Raw genomic sequence first — 19,044 nt, 5'->3', positions numbered from 1 at the left:
CGATTGTGAATGGCAGTAGGCAAGTCAGCCTGCCGTTATATCACAAATCCATAACAAACACTTTACATTGGAAACAACGTACGGGGACCTCCCCATGCTCTTTCTCGGATAACGCTAAGAGACATGGAATTTTAAAACAATCTTATTTACAGCATGCACACTATTTACTTCGATATTCGAATACAATGTAGAATACCGTAGCGAAGCACGGGTACATTCGCTAGTCTATATAAATAAAATTGTTCGTGTCTGTTTGTTTTTTCTGTCTGTTCGTTCCACCATCACGTCGAAACGGCTGGATAGATCTCAACCAAACATCATATTTAGAGTATACTCCTCCCGGGGAAGGTTTCGATATGCGTATCATTTTAAAATCTTTGAATACACGGGGGTTTATAGGAAAACCAGAATGGTTTCTCCACCATCACGTCGAAACGGCTGGATAGATCTCAACCAAACTTCATATTTAGAGTATACTCCTCCCGGGGAAGGTTTCGATATGCATTTCATTTTAAAATGTTTGAATACACGGGGGGTTTATACGAAAACCAGAATGGTTTTTCCACCATTACGTCGAAACGGCTGGATAGATCTCAACCAAACATCATATTTAGAGTATACTCCTCCCGGGGAAGGTTTCGATATGCATATCATTTTAAAATCTTTGAATACTTGGGGGGTTTATAGGAAAACCAGAATGATTTTTCCACCATCACGTCGAAACGGCTGGATAGATCTCAACCAAATTTCATATTTGGAGTATACTCATCCCGGGGAAAGTTTCGATATGCATATCATTTTAAAATCATTGAATAGACGGGGGTTTATAGGAAAACCACAATGGTTTTTCAATCATCACGTCGAAACGGCCGGATAGATCTCAACCAAATTTCATATTTAGAGTATACTCCTCCCGGGGAAGGTTTCGATATGTATCTCATTTTAAAATCTTTGAATACACGGGGCGTTTATAGGAAAACCATAATGGTTTTTCCACCATCACGTCCAAACGGCTGGACAGATCTCAACCAAATTTCATATTTAGAGTATACTCATCCCGGTTAAGGTTTCGATATGCATATCATTTTAAAATCTTTGAATAGACGGGGGTTTATAGGAAAACCAGAATGGTTTTTCCACCATCACGTCGAAACGGCTCGATAGATCTCAACTAAACTTCATATTTAGAGTGTACTCCTCCCGGAGAAGGTTTCGATATGCATATCATTTTAAAATCTTTGAATACACGGGGGGTTTATAGGAAAACCAGAATGGTTTTTTCCACTATCACGTCGAAACGGCTGGATAGACCTCAACCAAACTTCATATTTTGAGTATACTCCCCCCGGGGAAGGTTCGATATCCATATCATTTTAAAATCTTTGAATACACGGGGGGTTTATAGGAAAACCAGAATGGTTTTTCCACCATCACTTCGAAACGGCTGGATAGATCTCAACCAAACTTCATATTTAGAGTATACTCATCCCGGGGAAGGTTTCGATATGCATATCATTTTAAAATCTTTGAATACACGGGGGTTTATAGGAAAACCAGAATGGTTTTTCCACCATCACGTCGAAACGGCTGGATAGATCTCAACCAAATTTCATATTTAGAGTATACTCATCCCGGGAAAGGTTTCGATATGCATATCATTTTGAAATCTTAGAATACACGGGGGTTTATAGGAAAACCAGAATGGTTTTTCCACCATCACGTCGAAACGGCTGGATAGATCTCAACCAAATTTCATATTTAGAGTATACTCATCCCGGGGAAGGTTTCGATATGCATATCATTTTAAAATCCTTGAATAGATGGGGGTTTATAGGAAAACCAGAATGGTTTTTCCACCATCACGTCGAAAATGCTGGATAGATCTCAACCAAACTTCATATTTAGAGTATAATTCTCCCGGGGAGGGTTTCGATATGCATATCATTTTCAAATCTTTGAATACCCGGGGGGTTTATAGGAAAACCAGAATGATTTTTCCACCATCACGTCGAAACTGCTAGATAGATCTCAACCAAATTTCATATTTAGAGTATACTCAACCCGGGGAAGGTTTCGATAAGCATATTATTTTAAAATCTTTGAATAGACGGGTGTTTATAGGAAAACCAGAATGGTTTTTCCACCATCACGTCGAAACGGCTCCATATATCGCAACTAAACTTCAAATTTAGAGTATACTCCTCCCGGGGAAGGTTTCGATATGCATATCATTTTAAAATCTTTGAATACACGGGGGGGGGGTTTATAGGAAAACCGGAATGGTTTTTCCACCATCACGTCGAAACGGTTGGATAGATCTCAACCAAATTTCATATTTAGAGTATACTCTTCCCGGGGAAGGTTTCGATATGCATATCATTTTAAAATCTTTGAATAGACGGGGGTTTATAGGAAAACCTGAATGGTTTTTCCACCATCACGTCGAAACGGCTCGATAGATCTCAACTAAACTTCATATTTAGAGTATACCCCTCCCGGGGAAGGTTTCGATATGTATATCATTTTAAAATCTTTGAATACACGGGTGTTTATAGGAAAACCAGAATGGTTTTTCCACCATCACGTCGGAACGGCTGGATGGATCTCAACCAAATTTCATATTTAGTGTATACTCATCCCGGGGAAGGTTTCGATATGCATATCATTTTGAAATCTTAGAATACACGGGGGTTGATAGGAAAACCAGAATGGTTTTTCCACCATCACGTCGAAACGGTTGGATAGATCTCAACCAAATTTCATATTTGGAGTATACTCATCCCGGGGAAGGTTTCGATATGCATATCATTTTAAAATCCTTGAATAGATGGGGGTTTATAGGAAAACCGGAATGGTTTTTCCACCATCACGTCGAAACGGCTCGATAGATCTCAACTAAACTTCATATTGAGAGTATACTCATCCCGGGGAAGGTTTCGATATGCATACCATTTTAAAATCTTAGAATACACGGGGGTTTATAGGAAAACCAGAATGGTTTTTCCACCATCACGTCGAAACGGCTGGATAGATCTCAACCAAATTTCATATTTAGAGTATACTCATCCCGGGGAAGGTTTCGATATGCATATCATTTCCAAATATTTGAATACACGGGTGTTTATAGGAAAACCAGAATGGTTTTTCCACCATCACGTCGAAACGGCTGGATAGATCTCAACCAAAATTCATATTTAGAGTATACTCCTCCCGGGGAAGGTTTCGATATGCATATCATTTTAAAATCCTTGAATACACGGGGGTTTATTAAAAAACCAGAATGGTTCTTCAACCATCACGTCGAAACGGCTCGATAGATCTCAACCAAACTTCATATATAGAGTATACTCCTCCCGGAGAAAGTTTCGATATGCATGTCATTTTAGAAACTTTGAATACACGGGGTGTTGATAGGAAAACCAGAATGGTTTTTCCACCATCACGTCGAAACGGCTGGATAGATCTCAACCAAATTTCATATTTAGAGTATACTCCTCCCGGGGAAGGTTTCGATATGTATATCATTTTAAAATCTTTGAATACACGGGGCGTTTATAGGAAAACCATAATGGTTTTTCCACCATCACGTCCAAACGGCTGGACAGATCTCAACCAAATTTCATATTTAGAGTATACTCATCCCGGTTAAGGTTTCGATATGCATATCATTTTAAAATCTTTGAATAGACGGGGGTTTATAGGAAAACCAGAATGGTTTTTCCACCATCACGTCGAAACGGCTCGATAGATCTCAACTAAACTTCATATTTAGAGTGTACTCCTCGCGGAGAAGGTTTCGATATGCATATCATTTTAAAATCTTTGAATACACGGGGGGTTTATAGGAAAACCAGAATGGTTTTTTCCACTATCACGTCGAAACGGCTGGATAGACCTCAACCAAACTTCATATTTTGAGTATACTCCCCCCGGGGAAGGTTCGATATGCATATCATTTTAAAATCTTTGAATACACGGGGGGTTTATAGGAAAACCAGAATGGTTTTTCCACCATCACTTCGAAACGGCTGGATAGATCTCAACCAAACTTCATATTTAGAGTATACTCATCCCGGGGAAGGTTTCGATATGCATATCATTTTAAAATCTTTGAATACACGGGGGTTTATAGGAAAACCAGAATGGTTTTTCCACCATCACGTCGAAACGGCTGGATAGATCACAACCAAATTTCATATTTAGAGTATACTCATCCCGGGAAAGGTTTCGATATGCATATCATTTTGAAATCTTAGAATACACGGGGGTTTATAGGAAAACCAGAATGGTTTTTCCACCATCACGTCGAAACGGCTGGATAGATCTCAACCAAATTTCATATTTAGAGTATACTCATCCCGGGGAAGGTTTCGATATGCATATCATTTTAAAATCCTTGAATAGATGGGGGTTTATAGGAAAACCAGAATGGTTTTTCCACCATCACGTCGAAAATGCTGGATAGATCTCAACCAAACTTCATATTTAGAGTATAATTCTCCCGGGGAGGGTTTCGATATGCATATCATTTTCAAATCTTTGAATACCCGGGGGGTTTATAGGAAAACCAGAATGATTTTCCCACCATCACGTCGAAACTGCTAGATAGATCTCAACCAAATTTCATATTTAGAGTATACTCATCCCGGGGAAGGTTTCGATATGCATATCATTTTAAAATCCTTGAATAGATGGGGGTTTATAGGAAAACCGGAATGGTTTTTCCACCATCACGTCGAAACGGCTCGATAGATCTCAACTGAACTTCATATTGAGAGTATACTCATCCCGGGGAAGGTTTCGATATGCATACCATTTTAAAATCTTAGAATACACGGGGGTTTACAGGAAAACCAGAATGGTTTTTCCACCATCACGTCGAAACGGCTGGATAGATCTCAACCAAATTTCATATTTAGAGTATACTCATCCCGGGGAAGGTTTCGATATGCATATCATTTCCAAATATTTGAATACACGGGTGTTTATAGGAAAACCAGAATGGTTTTTCCACCATCACGTCGAAACGGCTGGATAGATCTCAACCAAAATTCATATTTAGAGTATACTCCTCCCGGGGAAGGTTTCGATATGCATATCATTTTAAAATCCTTGAATACACGGGGGTTTATTAAAAAACCAGAATGGTTCTTCAACCATCACGTCGAAACGGCTCGATAGATCTCAACCAAACTTCATATATAGAGTATACTCCTCCCGGAGAAAGTTTCGATATGCATGTCATTTTAGAAACTTTGAATACACGGGGTGTTGATAGGAAAACCAGAATGGTTTTTCCACCATCACGTCGAAACGGCTGGATAGATCTCAACCAAATTTCATATTTATAGTATACTCATCCCGGGGAAGGTATCAATATGCATATCATTTTAAAATCTTTGAATAGACGGAAGGTTTCCATTTTCTCTTATACTATTGATTTTCTGTAAGCTTCGTTTACCGTACGTGAAACGTCTCTTCATTATAAACAACTTTCGTTATGTTCATAATTTACCTTACTCTTTACATGACGGAGAAATTTACAATTTTCTGCTGGTACCATGCTCTGCATTGAGTGACCGACAGACCGACAACGAACCTACAGGTTACCATGGCAACGTCTCTGATTGCATCCCAGCAGGGAAGTAACGTATTGCCATTTTCCTCATCATGCTTTTAAATTCGTGGTTGTTCCTTAGGCAGATGGCAAGAGAGGCGTCAATCGGCCTATCTGCGGGATATTGGCGGAATATCGTTGGATGTTATAACCGCCTTCGAATAGATTATGTAATAATACCATTAGTCATCTTCTTATTATTTGTTTACCTAGGAATCAATGGACCTAAATTTCTCCTCTGTTACCGCTTTATTATATCCATAACTCACACTAGCATAATTTATTGAGGGGCATTTGATTTTCCAATACATTATCTTGGCATTTACATATTTGTCGTTATCCGGCTGTCCTCAGTTATAATCCATTTTCTATTACTTTCAACTTTCTTAACTGTATTATTTTCTTCCTTAATTACGTCGTATGTACGCGAGTGCTACAAACTACTGGATGTATTTCCACCAAGACTCATATTTAGAATACACCTGTCGTTGATAGGTTTTTGGGAAAATATTGTTTCTGAATCCCTGAACTGACTGGTGGTTTATACGAAACCGAAACAGTGATTTGGCACTTCCACAAAATATACACAACCAACGTTAATTTAAATCTACCTGCCTTGGTAGAAATTAATTTCTAAACCTTTTTTCTCATGTGCATCATTTCGATACGAGGATTAATAAGGGAGATATCATTAACGGACCGTTTTTTTGTACAAGTCTCATCGGACTTAACTCACGAGCGGGTGCGTGTAAAGCGTATTCCTTACAACTTGAAAACTACTGAAGACATTCGAACCAAAATTCATATTTAGCATCCACCTGTCCAAAGGTAGGTTTTAAACGTAAATAACATTTCATGTTCCGGAATGGACTGGCGGTTTATAGGGAACAGAAATGGTGATTTTACTCTTCCACAATATATACAGAACAAGACAAACCTGACTGGAAATCGACCAAACGTGATGGAATTCCACCTCTAAACCTTTTTTTCATGTGCATTTTTTCGTCATGAGGATTAATGAGGGTGATATCATGAATGGTCAGTTTTGCAGGTTAAGTCCAGCGGACATAGCCAAAAATGTGTTTTACATGGAGCAGATTCCTTATCTATATAAATCAAATCGTAACGACTGTGTGCCTCTACACTGACTATTTTGGCGAAATTTTCGTACAGCTTTCCGTTTCAGGGGTAATAATGACCATCTGCATAATTTTTGGTTTAGTTTCCTGAAAGTCCTAATTTTTACCCGCCTCGCCCAAAATCCAGATTTCGGCATAATCTGCCAGAAGAAAAAGAAGATAATTGAAATTTGACAAAATTATACGTTTTAGCCTGTAACGAACGGAAAACATCCAAGATCATTAAATTTTTCACTTTTTATCCCCAAAGAATATCGAAATATGCAGGCAATTTTAATGATGGTGCAGACCTTCGGAAATTCCTATCACATAACAGATTGCACAATCTCCGTTCAATTTGGAATGATCTACAACCTTGGTCTTATGACTTTTTGCCGTATCTGTATCCCTTTTACGTTTGATTTTTCTCTATTAATGGATGTTAAGTCAATTTGGAATTTTCACATGCATAATTCATACCTTCGATTACTTATATGAAATACAGAATCATCAAACTCTTCACGAAAATTGGCCCACCCAGTAGCCATATATGAGCCAAATGCTATGTATGTAGCTGTCACATAATTATCCGAAAAGTAATGTAATGTGAGATAATCTTACAAGAACGTTACCCTGTTCCACGTTTCTAACTCAATCTGACCCAAGAATAGATGACATATCATAGGACCAGCCATTTAGGCCACTAAATCCGGCGTGTCTTATGGTATAATCCTTTGTCGATATGACGTACGTTTAGTAGCAGTTAATCTGTAAATGAAGGTCTTCAATATTGTAAACACGCATATACTTTCGTATGTCGATCTATATATATATTCACTGATGTCGATTTGTAGTGATCGAGAAAGGGTTGGTCTGCTATTGTAATCAGTACTCCCCACACCGACTTTGACTGGCAGTATGAAAGGGTTCCTTCTCCTACTCCTGTGTAACTGTCATTAGTAAGGAAGGTCTACAATTGTAATGAATAGTTCACTTCTCGATTTGACTTGCAGAAGGCAAGTGAGCATGCAGCTTTGTTTAAAACTCCCCTACCCGATTGTGTTTGGCAGTAGGCAAGGGTGCCCGCCATTATAAAGATATGTCCTCATCTAAAATGTGACTGGCATTAGGCATAGTGGCCTGCTATTTTGATGGAAACTCACCAACTTGGTGTGACTGGTAGTAAGCTGGCTGGAAGTAGGAAAATGGGCCTGGCATTATAATGATAACTGCACAACTCAATTTCGAGTGATAGTAGGGTAATTGCCTGCCATTATAATAAAAACTGTAATCTGTCTGGAAGTAGGAAAGGGGGGCTGCCATTTTAACGAAAACTCCCCAAATCGATTCTGTCCGCATAGTAGGCAATGGGGCCTGCAATTATAATGTAAACTTCCCAACTCGATTGTGAATGGCAGTAGGCAAGTCAGCCTGCCGTTATATCACAAATCCATAACAAACACTTTACATTGGAAACAACGTACGGGGACCTCCCCATGCTCTTTCTCGGATAACGCTAAGAGACATGGAATTTTAAAACAATCTTATTTACTGCATGCACACTATTTACTTCGATATTCGAATACAATGCAGAATACCGTAGCGAAGCACGGGTACATTCGCTAGTCTATATAAATAAAATTGTTCGTGTCTGTTTGTTTGTCTGTCTGTTTGTTCCACCATCACGTCGAAACGGCTGGATAGATCTCAACCAGACATCATATTTAGAGTATACTCCTCCCGGGGAAGTTTTCGATATGCATATCATTTTAAAATTTTTGAAAAGACGGGTGTTTTATAGGAAAACCGTTTTCTCTTATACTATTATACGCAAACTATCGAATTTGTCATATAAGGACGAGACAAAGCTCTATTTAATCCTCTTGACGCAAAGAACAAAACTCGGTAAGCCCTACGGGCCCAGAAACCATGTTTTAAGGCCCTAAAACCAACCGTTACGGAGATATTGGCACCACACTACCCCTGCTCTATAAATCGGATAAAGAAATGAACGGCCGTAACCATGACAACGTCAGATCCAGGATTCTAAAATGTGAGATTATGTATGTACGTTTGGGCATAGCTGCCAACCAAAATTGGTACAAATAAGACTTAATATCTGGAAAAAATATACTGTTGTACGAGTATAAAAAACTATATATAGAAATGGAAATGTGTGTGTATATGACACATCTCCTCCTAAACCACTGGAGCAATTTTAACCAAACTTGGTACACGTATTACTTACTATCGGGAGACGATCACTGTGGGGGGTAAGCCATCCCTAGCGCCCTTAAGGGAGATGGTCGGGGCGGGGGGAGGGTAGTTACAATAATAATCGATAATAGTGTCAAATTCATAGTTTTCGGGGTCGCTGAGTTGAAAAGTAATACTCTAGAATCTTTTAAAGTACAGCCAACTTTTAGGTTGGGAGCTAAAGGGGGGGGGGGGTGAGATATAGAAATGATTAAAAACAGTTTCGAATCCATAGATTTCAAGGTCTCTGAGATGAATAGTATTACTCCGGATTTTTTGCAAGTCCAAGTGGGGAGCGAAGGGGGTGAGATATAAAATTAATCGAAAAACTACGTATGAAAATATTATCTTCTTCTTACTATATATAAAAATGTATGTATGTGTGTGCGTGGGTGTGTGTGTGTGGGTGTGTAAATGACACATCTCCTCATAAACCATTGGAGCAATTTCACCAAACTTGGTACACTTATCAATTAGTATCAGGAGACAAACCGCGTGAGGGTAAGGCACTCCTAGCACCCTTATGGGCAGGGGGTTAGGGGGGTGGTACAAAAATAATCTAGAATATTATCGAATCCATAGTTTTCGTGGTAGCTGAAATAATTAGTGACACTCCGAATTTTTTAAAATTCATGTTCAGCCCCGTTTGGGGTGTAGGTGAGGGGGAGTGAGATATAAAAATAATCGAAAACAGTGTCGAATCTACAGTTTTCTGGGTCACTGAGATGAATGGTGACAATCCAGATTTTATATCTCTTAGCGGTGGAGGGCGGGAGGGGGACAGTCTCATTGACAGTTGAAATCCTGTACATCGTATCTATAGTGCGACGGCTAAATACATATAGTTATCACTTATTAATTTTTGACAGGATCAAATACTTCCCAGTCGATTCGAGCTTCCATAAGGAAGAAGTTTTACTCGAAAACTAAATAATCTAAAACTCGAAATCAAACACATCTAAATAAATTTAAAACTACATAATAGATCGTAACATATCAATTTGCAAGTCAAAGAGGAATTCTATAAACATTCACATCACACATAACTGGTAATGCAAATCTTAAAGGTAAATAATCAGAAACTATCCGGGCAACGCCGGGTACTACAGCTAGTATTATTATAATTAACTTGAGAAGAGTATAATTTTAAAACTACATAATAGATCATAACATTTCAATTTGCAAGTCAAAGAGGAATTCTATAAAAATTCACATAACACATAACGCATTCCTCGTTCTTTGCGAGTTTACTTGCTCTACATCGCAGCTCATATATTCAACGTAACGTGTTTTGCATAACAAAGACAATAATTCCTTGGCAAAATGTTGCTAAGCATGTGCAGCAGACAAACAAGAGTACGGGAAAAGGTATAAAGTTATATAATTTACCCTCAGGCAAATGAGGCTGGGAATGAGAAACATTCTGTACTATTAAATTTCTGCTTGGTCGCAGATAATCTGAATGCTTCTGTGACTTCAAAGGATAGAGAATCAAGTTAGTTTGCTGTATAACTGAAATTCATGCCCAAAAATATATATTTGTTAAAAATAATTCACTTCTTATATGATGGTTTCATAAACGTTCCTCGCTCAAGAAGGGCATTCATGTATTAAAACATATTTCAAAGAGAGCGAAAATATTTTCGTCCGATTACTTCTTCCGATCCAGTCACACGTAGCAAGACACTGTCATTACGTACTGATGGATAAAACCTGCGATCGCTGCCAAACATTCCAATTTATGGCAGACAGTGATAGCATTTTTCCTGTTAATCTTGACACTGTTCAGTATAGCGTATTTCGTTATCTATTGACCTTAAAATATTGGGGATGAAATAGGATAAATCTTAAAATAGATTCTGCCCCACTGAATGAATTTAGACCGGCTACAAGTACTTATTAATAGCTAGTCCAACTTCGAGTTCGGGAAAGAACAAGGTTTTCATGTTGGGTCACTCAACGTCTAGTTCACACTCGCAATGTAAGTTGCTAATGGAAACCATTGCCCAGAAAAGAACAATGAAACCTTTGGGTGGTGCAAGAAGCATACTATATGTCTATGAATAGCAGGAGTATCTGTAGGAGAGAGGAGTTATATTTCAGAAGATGATCGTTCTCAGATTTCACCAAATGATCAAAGCATACTATTAACTTGTAAATGAACAGCAAATTAAGAAAATATCACTATAAATGTCCATTCTACCTAATTCGAAAGCGAGATCCTTCGAAGTTGTATACGATTATACTACGCGGTAATTCAGTATGCAGAGTAGTAACACATCTGATAATCTTGCTTGGTTTACACAACGAAGAAATTATCTTTCAGCGAGCTGAGTAGGTCGGATGGTAGAGTGCTCTGGCTTTCGGAGCCCAACTTAGCAGGTTCTATCCTGGCTCACTCCGGCGCTACTTGAAGGTGCTCAAATACGTCAGCCTCGTGTCAGTAGATTTACTGGCATGTGAAAGAACTCTTGCGGGACAAAATTTTGGCACCTCGGCGTCTCCACAATCCATAGAAGTAGTTAGTGGGACGAAAAACCAATAACACTTATTCTTATTCTTATTCTTATTCTTATTCCTATTCTTATTCTTATTCTTATTCTTATTCTTATTCTTATTCTTATTCTTATTCTTATTCTTATTCTTATTCTTATTCTTATTCTTATTCTTATTCTTATTCTTATTCTTATTCTTATTCTTATTCTTATTCTTATTCTTATTATCAATTCTGTTTCGATTTAGGAGTAGTGAAGTTTTGTGATCAGCATTGTGCATCTTCCTTTATTCGGTGCTTATTTTGAAGGCTAATGTCTTTTTTGATCATTCCGCGAATTCTGACTATGACCAATTTGCGATATGTAAATATTATCCACTTTTCGGAAGTAGATGTATTTTCGTACCATGTAAATGCAATTTTCCATCGTTCTCCTGTAGACGGGATGTAATTTTATCAAGATGACCGCAAGTATAGCTAAATCCATTGGACGCTTGCATTTGCAAGATAATACCCTCTTCCTTGCTCCTCAGAATGAATAGCATTAAATATCTAATCACGGGAAAGGCAAGCTGTTAGAAAATGAGTGAAGGAAACGCAGTAACTGGTCTGTATGAATGGACTGGTTTCATGTTCAAGGGAATTCTTGATTCAATATCATTTTCATAATAATAATAATAATAATAATAATAATAATAATAATAATAATAATAATAATAATAATAATAATAATAATAGTACCGGGAATACACCTTCTCCGTTCCGTTGAACTGCGCGCCTTCTAGAAGGCCATCTGGGCTAGGAATCTCCAACTAACGTAACTCAAGGTACTTAGACCTTCAACCATTATATGTCTCTACCATCGGCCTATGTGTCCCCTCTGGCCGGATTATGGACACTTAATTCTGAAGGGAATTTCAATTTTATGAAGGTGGCAAACCTTACGTTTTTGTAGATTCTTTGTTTTATGTATCAATATTGTCAACACTCCTACGGCCTCCTCTTCCTTTAGTTATTAACCAATCAGGAATTTTGTGTTCATTTCTCTAGCTAATTAACGTTGGGGTTGTGTACAGGCTTTCTGCCTATTTCAAGTGAGTTCTGGAAACTTCCCCTCCAAGATGCTATATATGCTGGGCGCTTTAGGGCCGTATTGTCACCTTCATCGCTCCGGTTTAGTATGTGTACATCGTAATAAGTAGGCAGGGGCTCGCTGCCGTCGTTCGGAAGGCCCAGCTACTCAAGGTAATGTACATGTGATAGCTCCAGGAAGATAACCTGAGGGCAATGTTTCAAACTTCTTTTCTTAATGTAAAGTTCTAAAGTCATTGCTTAAGTGTAAATTTTTGGCAAGTCTGAGGATTCTGTTCAACTCCCTGCTGGGAAACATGTAAATTAGGGGAACAAGGAGTGTTCACTCTCTGTTAATTCCAATTCAACTTGGTATGGGGTGACTAAGATTATCTAAACCTCTAAGTTCTTCACACTGCTTTCGTACTTAATATTTCGCAGTATAGGCTTGTCCTCTGTAACTTCGGGCTATAAACCTATTTAGTGTTTTGAGAGTTTGCAAAAGGAGTGCAAGACTTTCGCCTCCTAGCCTTTTTTCCATGGCGATCGTGTTAAACCTTTTATTTTCAGTACATTCAAGCTATTTAGAATGGGCATTGCCTCTGTTTAAATTGTCATTATTTATAGACGAGTGTGTAACTGACTGTAAGTACAGTATGTGAAAGTTGTAGGTATAATTTGTAAGAAGCTTGTGCCGCTTAGAGGCCGGGCTACAGTAACCTTATGGAACTCAGTCTCCTGGAATGTAACTGAGTGGAGCAAACATGGTCTTGTAAAAGTATACATACTTAGAGCTATATCCCTTGTATATTATTCTGTCGATAATTTTCTCTATTGTACCTGATCTTCTTGAAATTATAGTCCGCTGTTATTATCGAGGTGTCGAACTCATGGTTATTCCATTTATCTGTTATTTGTTGTTGTTTATTCATATTTTCTAAGTACCAAATTTTAAACTCTAAACTCGAAAAGAAAAAGAAAAGAAGGGAAAGAAGGAAAATCTCAAAATTTAGTACTTTCACTTATTCTCTGGTCATTTACCTCACACACGCATTCGCTTCTTATACCTCTGCGTACTACGGAATCCCCGGAACGACAATAATAATAATAATAATAATAATAATAATAATATATGCTGAACTACCGTGTGAAGAAATTTTAATTTGACGCGTTCTAGGCTACCTATGTGTGGATTTCAGCATTCCGCTTTACACTGCCAGATGGCAGAGTTAACCAGATCCACTTAGGCGAACTATGGTTGAGTTTTTTTTTTTTTTTTTTTTTTTTTTTTTTTGGCGGTTAAACACCAAATGTGTCACCAGATATCCTTTACATGTTGACAAGGTACGACATGGAGAGTCGAACTGACTTTTGCCAACCCTCAAGAACCGGACTTCCTCTGCCGGATTTTAACCCGCAGTCTTGGGATTCGAAGACCGTCACTCTATAAATGATCCAATGAGCGAGCTACCATCTTATTAAGATGATTTACAATGGCGTAAAGATTAACACATCTTGACTATCTTGGAACTTCGTTCACTCACAATGTTTTACATGGTTAACGTCCTAGACCAAACCAAACCAAACCAAACCCCATGGCACTACAGCCCTTGAAGAGCGTTGGCCTACCAAGCGACCGCTGCTCAGCCCGAAGGCTTGCAGATTACGAGGTGTGGTGTGGTCAGCACGACGAATCCTCTCGGTCGTTATTCTTGGCTTTCTAGACCGGGGTCGCTATCTCATCGTCAGATAGCTCCTCAATTCTAATCACGTAGGCTGAGTGGACCTGGAACCAGCCCTCAGGTCCAGGTAAAAATCCCTGACCTGGCCGGGAATCGAACCCGGAGCCTCCGGGTGAGAGGCAGGCACGCTACCCCTACACCACGGGGCCGGCTTAACGTCCTAGAACTACAGCTTAAATACTCGTTGTCGATTCACGGAATTATGGCTTGCTCATCACGTGCACCTGATCCCCAGCTAAGAATAAATAAGAAATATTTTGATTGACAAGTTCCCTATTTTTCACTTCGCTATTGTACCTCATTACCAATATTTGCTCAGGATTTCAGCATTTTTGGTTATAACTTGTACAACTTCCTTGTTAACAGATTTATTCCTCCTGCAGTCTCTATAAGGTCAATAGTGTCATGAGGCGAGATATTCAGACCGCTGAACGTACACTGCTCCTGATCCTCGTTAACTCCAGTGTACGTTGACTGCTATGGGCAATAAGTATGAACATGTAAAATATCTTGCTATGTATATGCTATAAATTCAAGAACCTGGGGCCATGGTTTAACACAAGTAACAAACACCATCATTCGCCCGATTGCACTGTATGACTCTGTCACATGAACAACTAGGAAGACAGACTGAAGCAAGCTCGATATATTTCAAAGAAAAGTGATACGATGAATCCTCGGACCTATTGAAAATGAAATACAGTGAAGGTAGCAGACAAACAAAGTAAATATACTTTGGTGGGCTGATTCTGGAGAGCAAATATCTTGAATGTCAAATGGATTCAACAGGCTGGTTATGAGGTGAAGGAGGCAGGAAGGGCAAAACCCAGAACTGTGATGGAAGGAATATACCACAAAACCTCGATCCCTTGGCAGACCAAGACCGCGAAGGAACTCTTAAGGTGAGTTGTGAGATTATTACGTCGATGGTTAAGTACATTACAGCGCACAGAATATTTTTGGTGTTGTTTTATTTGCACAAGAAGAAGAACCAGTTAAAATGTGCCCTCGAAAATGCCGTAAGACAGTTTCTAGATTCTACAGTACCATCAAAACGTTACGTGCAATAACTGGTTCACAAGTGGCGTAGTACTGGTTACATAACTAATAAGAAAACACAGTTAAGGAGGACAGCTCTCACACGAAAGAGAAGATATACATGCAAGACTGCAAGTCAGTCCACATATGTCGCTTCGGAAAGTAATTCAGGAAGCTGGTATTTCACATCCGTCAGCACGCAATTAAAAAATTGTAATTACATTTACGATCTTACCGGACTCATTCAGCGTAGAGTTCAGTTGTCTTGATTTGTTTGTTTGTTTGTTTGTTTGTCCTCAGCATGTATATAGCTGGTGAGTTCAGTTTCGCTTGGTTTGTATAGGCGTAATCATGCTGCTTCTTTGAAACAATTTCGTCCGCTCGCCATTGCGGGTACTGCGCTCGTTATCACCGCTTCTAGGCGCTTCATTGCCTCGGTACTCCGCTACGAAGTCTTAAAATGTACTCCCTGTATAGCAACAATCAGCGCTAAACTTCAGCGAACATAATACAAAGCCTGTGTTCGTTTCGTTAAGAAATTCTAGGCATATTATCCTGACTCTTAATAATAATAACGGCATGTAGCCTCCGGAAAGCCACGGTGCAGGTCTTTCGAGGTGAAGCTTTATAGGTGAACTGCACGTCTTGTGTGGATGGAGAACTACTAATGATGAATTCTAATTATGAAGATGGCGCACACATGCGACCCCCGAGCCATCGGAATTAACCAACGAAGGTTAACATACCCGACTCGGCAAGGAAACTAACCTGGAACCCCTTGGACCAAACGCCATCGCGCTAACAATTTAGCGATGGACAGATGCCTTCTTTACGTTTAGCAAAGAGAAGAAACCTTCATTCGATCTTGCTTCTCCGCAATGTTGGCTTTGTAGTTTTACCATTGGTTTTTGGTGAACACGACAACTTCTCTGCTTCAACTGTCTGAAGGGAACAGAATGAACATATTTCCCTACTCTGAACATCCTTCGTCATTCAACGGTTTTCAACACCGCGAGTCAGGCACGCAGGGCATTCCCTATTGAAAATCTGAACTGAACAGGTGGACAAAAAGAATTCGGGAGGTTTCACCCCAGGACGAGCCCATTGCCAGGGATTACCGCAACACAAAGGTTCAATAATCTGTCCTGAACTCTTTAGACTCTACCGGAACAGACATAATTACTATGTTTCCATATTTACCTCACTGTCTGGCCACTACAACGGCAACAACTAGCACCAACACAACTACCAACATCACTGAACTCAGCCAATCAACCTCAGTTACCTACCACTCGGTGGTAATGTCCAGTTACGCAGCGCCCAATTACCAAGCCGGATTCATCCCTGCGCCACCAGCTCCACAATGGAACACCTCCAAATTCCAATTTCAATTTACGAGCTTGACGCTACGTTCTATGGCAGCAGAGGAACGAGCTCAACAACACCAAACGGCACCTCCAGCAGCGACGACAACTGACCCATTGCTACCCATGAATACCTCATTTCGGAATATTCCTCCTGCAACGACCACCACCGTCCCTACCTACACTCCTCCCAGACTTACATTTTCCAACGTATCCGGTACTAGACGCCCTATCAATCGCTCCAGTTTCCTCCAAATCGCTCCAGCAGGAACACATTCATTCTTATTTTCCAGTCCCTCTCCTGACTTCCACCACACCATTTTCTCCACGCTGCTAAGATAAAACATGCACCAAGTTTTGTGGTAACAGAGAAACTATAAAATGCGATGATGACACCAAAAGGAGGCATACTAGGCAGAATGAGGAGTGAGGTAGTTTGCCATTGCTTTCCCCACTTTAACAGAAATGTTTATTGCAGCACGACTGACTTTATGATTAGCTCGTAGGACGCATTATTCGTGATCCGAATATCATTACTCAGCATCACGCATACGTCAGCAGCTTCTATACTGTCACAACCATAAGTGGGGCTGGAACTTCGGTGGAAGGACATTTTTTTTTCTGGTGGCTTTAAGTCGCACCGACAGAGATAGGTCTTATGGCAACGATGGGACAGAAAAGCGCTAAGAGCTGGAAGGAAGCAGTCGTGGCCTTAATTAAGGTACAACCCCAGCGCTTACATGGTGTGAAAATGGGAAACCACCGAAAACCATCTTCAGGGCTGCTGATATTGAGATTCGAACCCACTATCTCCCGGATGCAAGCTCACAGCTGCGCGCTCCTAACCGCACGGCCAACTCGCCTGGTGAAGGACATTTTACTCTGCCCTGTGTTAAGAGACAGATAGGCAAAAAATACGACATCTATCAAGAAGTTCGAGTGCTCACGTTTTGAAACAAAAATTCTATCGGTGCTATCATCATTGCACTACTCACAATCGTTGTTTCATGAAAGGCTTGATAGCCAAGTGATTTAGTCGCTGGGTTCTCTGCAATGAGACCATCGTTGCGAACTCCGCCAAAGCATATGGGAAGTTTGAAATAATAGGATACCTTACTGTGGTTACAATTGCACGTAAAACTAGATGTCCTGTGTCTATGATCACGATATCGAGATCGACGTAAAACCGCAAGCCCGTTTGCTATATGTATCCGATCAACGTTACCACATTTAAATGCAAATGCTTCTAACATCAATCCGTTAAATTTAGCTCAAGTGAAATATGCGCTGGAATTGATCTACGTGATTTCCATACTGACCTCTCTACTTACATATTATTTTATTTATGACACTCACCTGTTCAGAATTGCTCTCCAATTACAGCCGACATTACAGTATATATTATGATAATATGTAATGCAAATTAGAAATAATATGGCAAAGATTTAACGATAGATTTGTATAATTATAAAAGTGGAAATAGGAAAATTGCCAAGTAGGTTAGCAATATTTTTTAAAATTTGACATAAGCGGATCGGGATTAGATTCCAGCAACGTTACTTGCTACCATTTCTACAAGTGAGAAATAGCTACATATCTATGTCCAAGCACGATCATATACTGACAGGTAAGGTGTGTGAATAATACTATAAAAATATAATCGCGAATTTTACAGACAATTGATGCCCGTTTGCATTATCGACAGAGAAGTTGTATAATGTATTTCATTTCCTTTTTAAAAATTGATGTTTGTGATCATTGTTTAAGTATATTCGCCGAAGTCATTCAGTTGACATGTTTTCAAGTATGATAGGGATATTGAGAGATCTATGCCGTGGTATTCGAATAACTCATTAAATGCAGTACACATCATTACGTCTGGCGAATAGTTGAGAATTAATATTACGTCTCATAAAGGATTGTTAAAGTACGTCCGGCTATACAGATGTGATTTTCTTACGTTAAAAAGTATTCTGGCTTTCAGATCACCATCTATATGAATAAAATGAAAAGCAAGTTTGTCCGTGCATTATACCAAGGTATACTCCACAACTGATCAGTATCAAAGTTCGCACCAAGGATCATGAGCCAATAGGACGGGTCGTACAGGTAGTTATATATTGTCAAAGATTTTTAAAAAATGGTCATAATATGTAATACGGGTGGACAATTTTGTGTATTGCCGCCATTTTGTATACCGAAGCTTTGAAGAAATAGACTGGACAAACGAATAGCATGCAACTTAAAATCCATGATGTAATATAGCAATTTATTTTATGGAAAATTAACCACAATCCCATACAATTTGTGTAAATTTTCATTTCCCTAATCAAACGAAACAAGC

This window comes from Anabrus simplex, chromosome 1 (assembly GCF_040414725.1).
Source record: "Anabrus simplex isolate iqAnaSimp1 chromosome 1, ASM4041472v1, whole genome shotgun sequence".
Taxonomy (NCBI): Eukaryota; Metazoa; Arthropoda; class Insecta; order Orthoptera; family Tettigoniidae; genus Anabrus; species Anabrus simplex.
The sequence above is the reverse complement of the archived record's forward strand: the minus strand, read 5'-3'. Positions refer to the sequence as shown.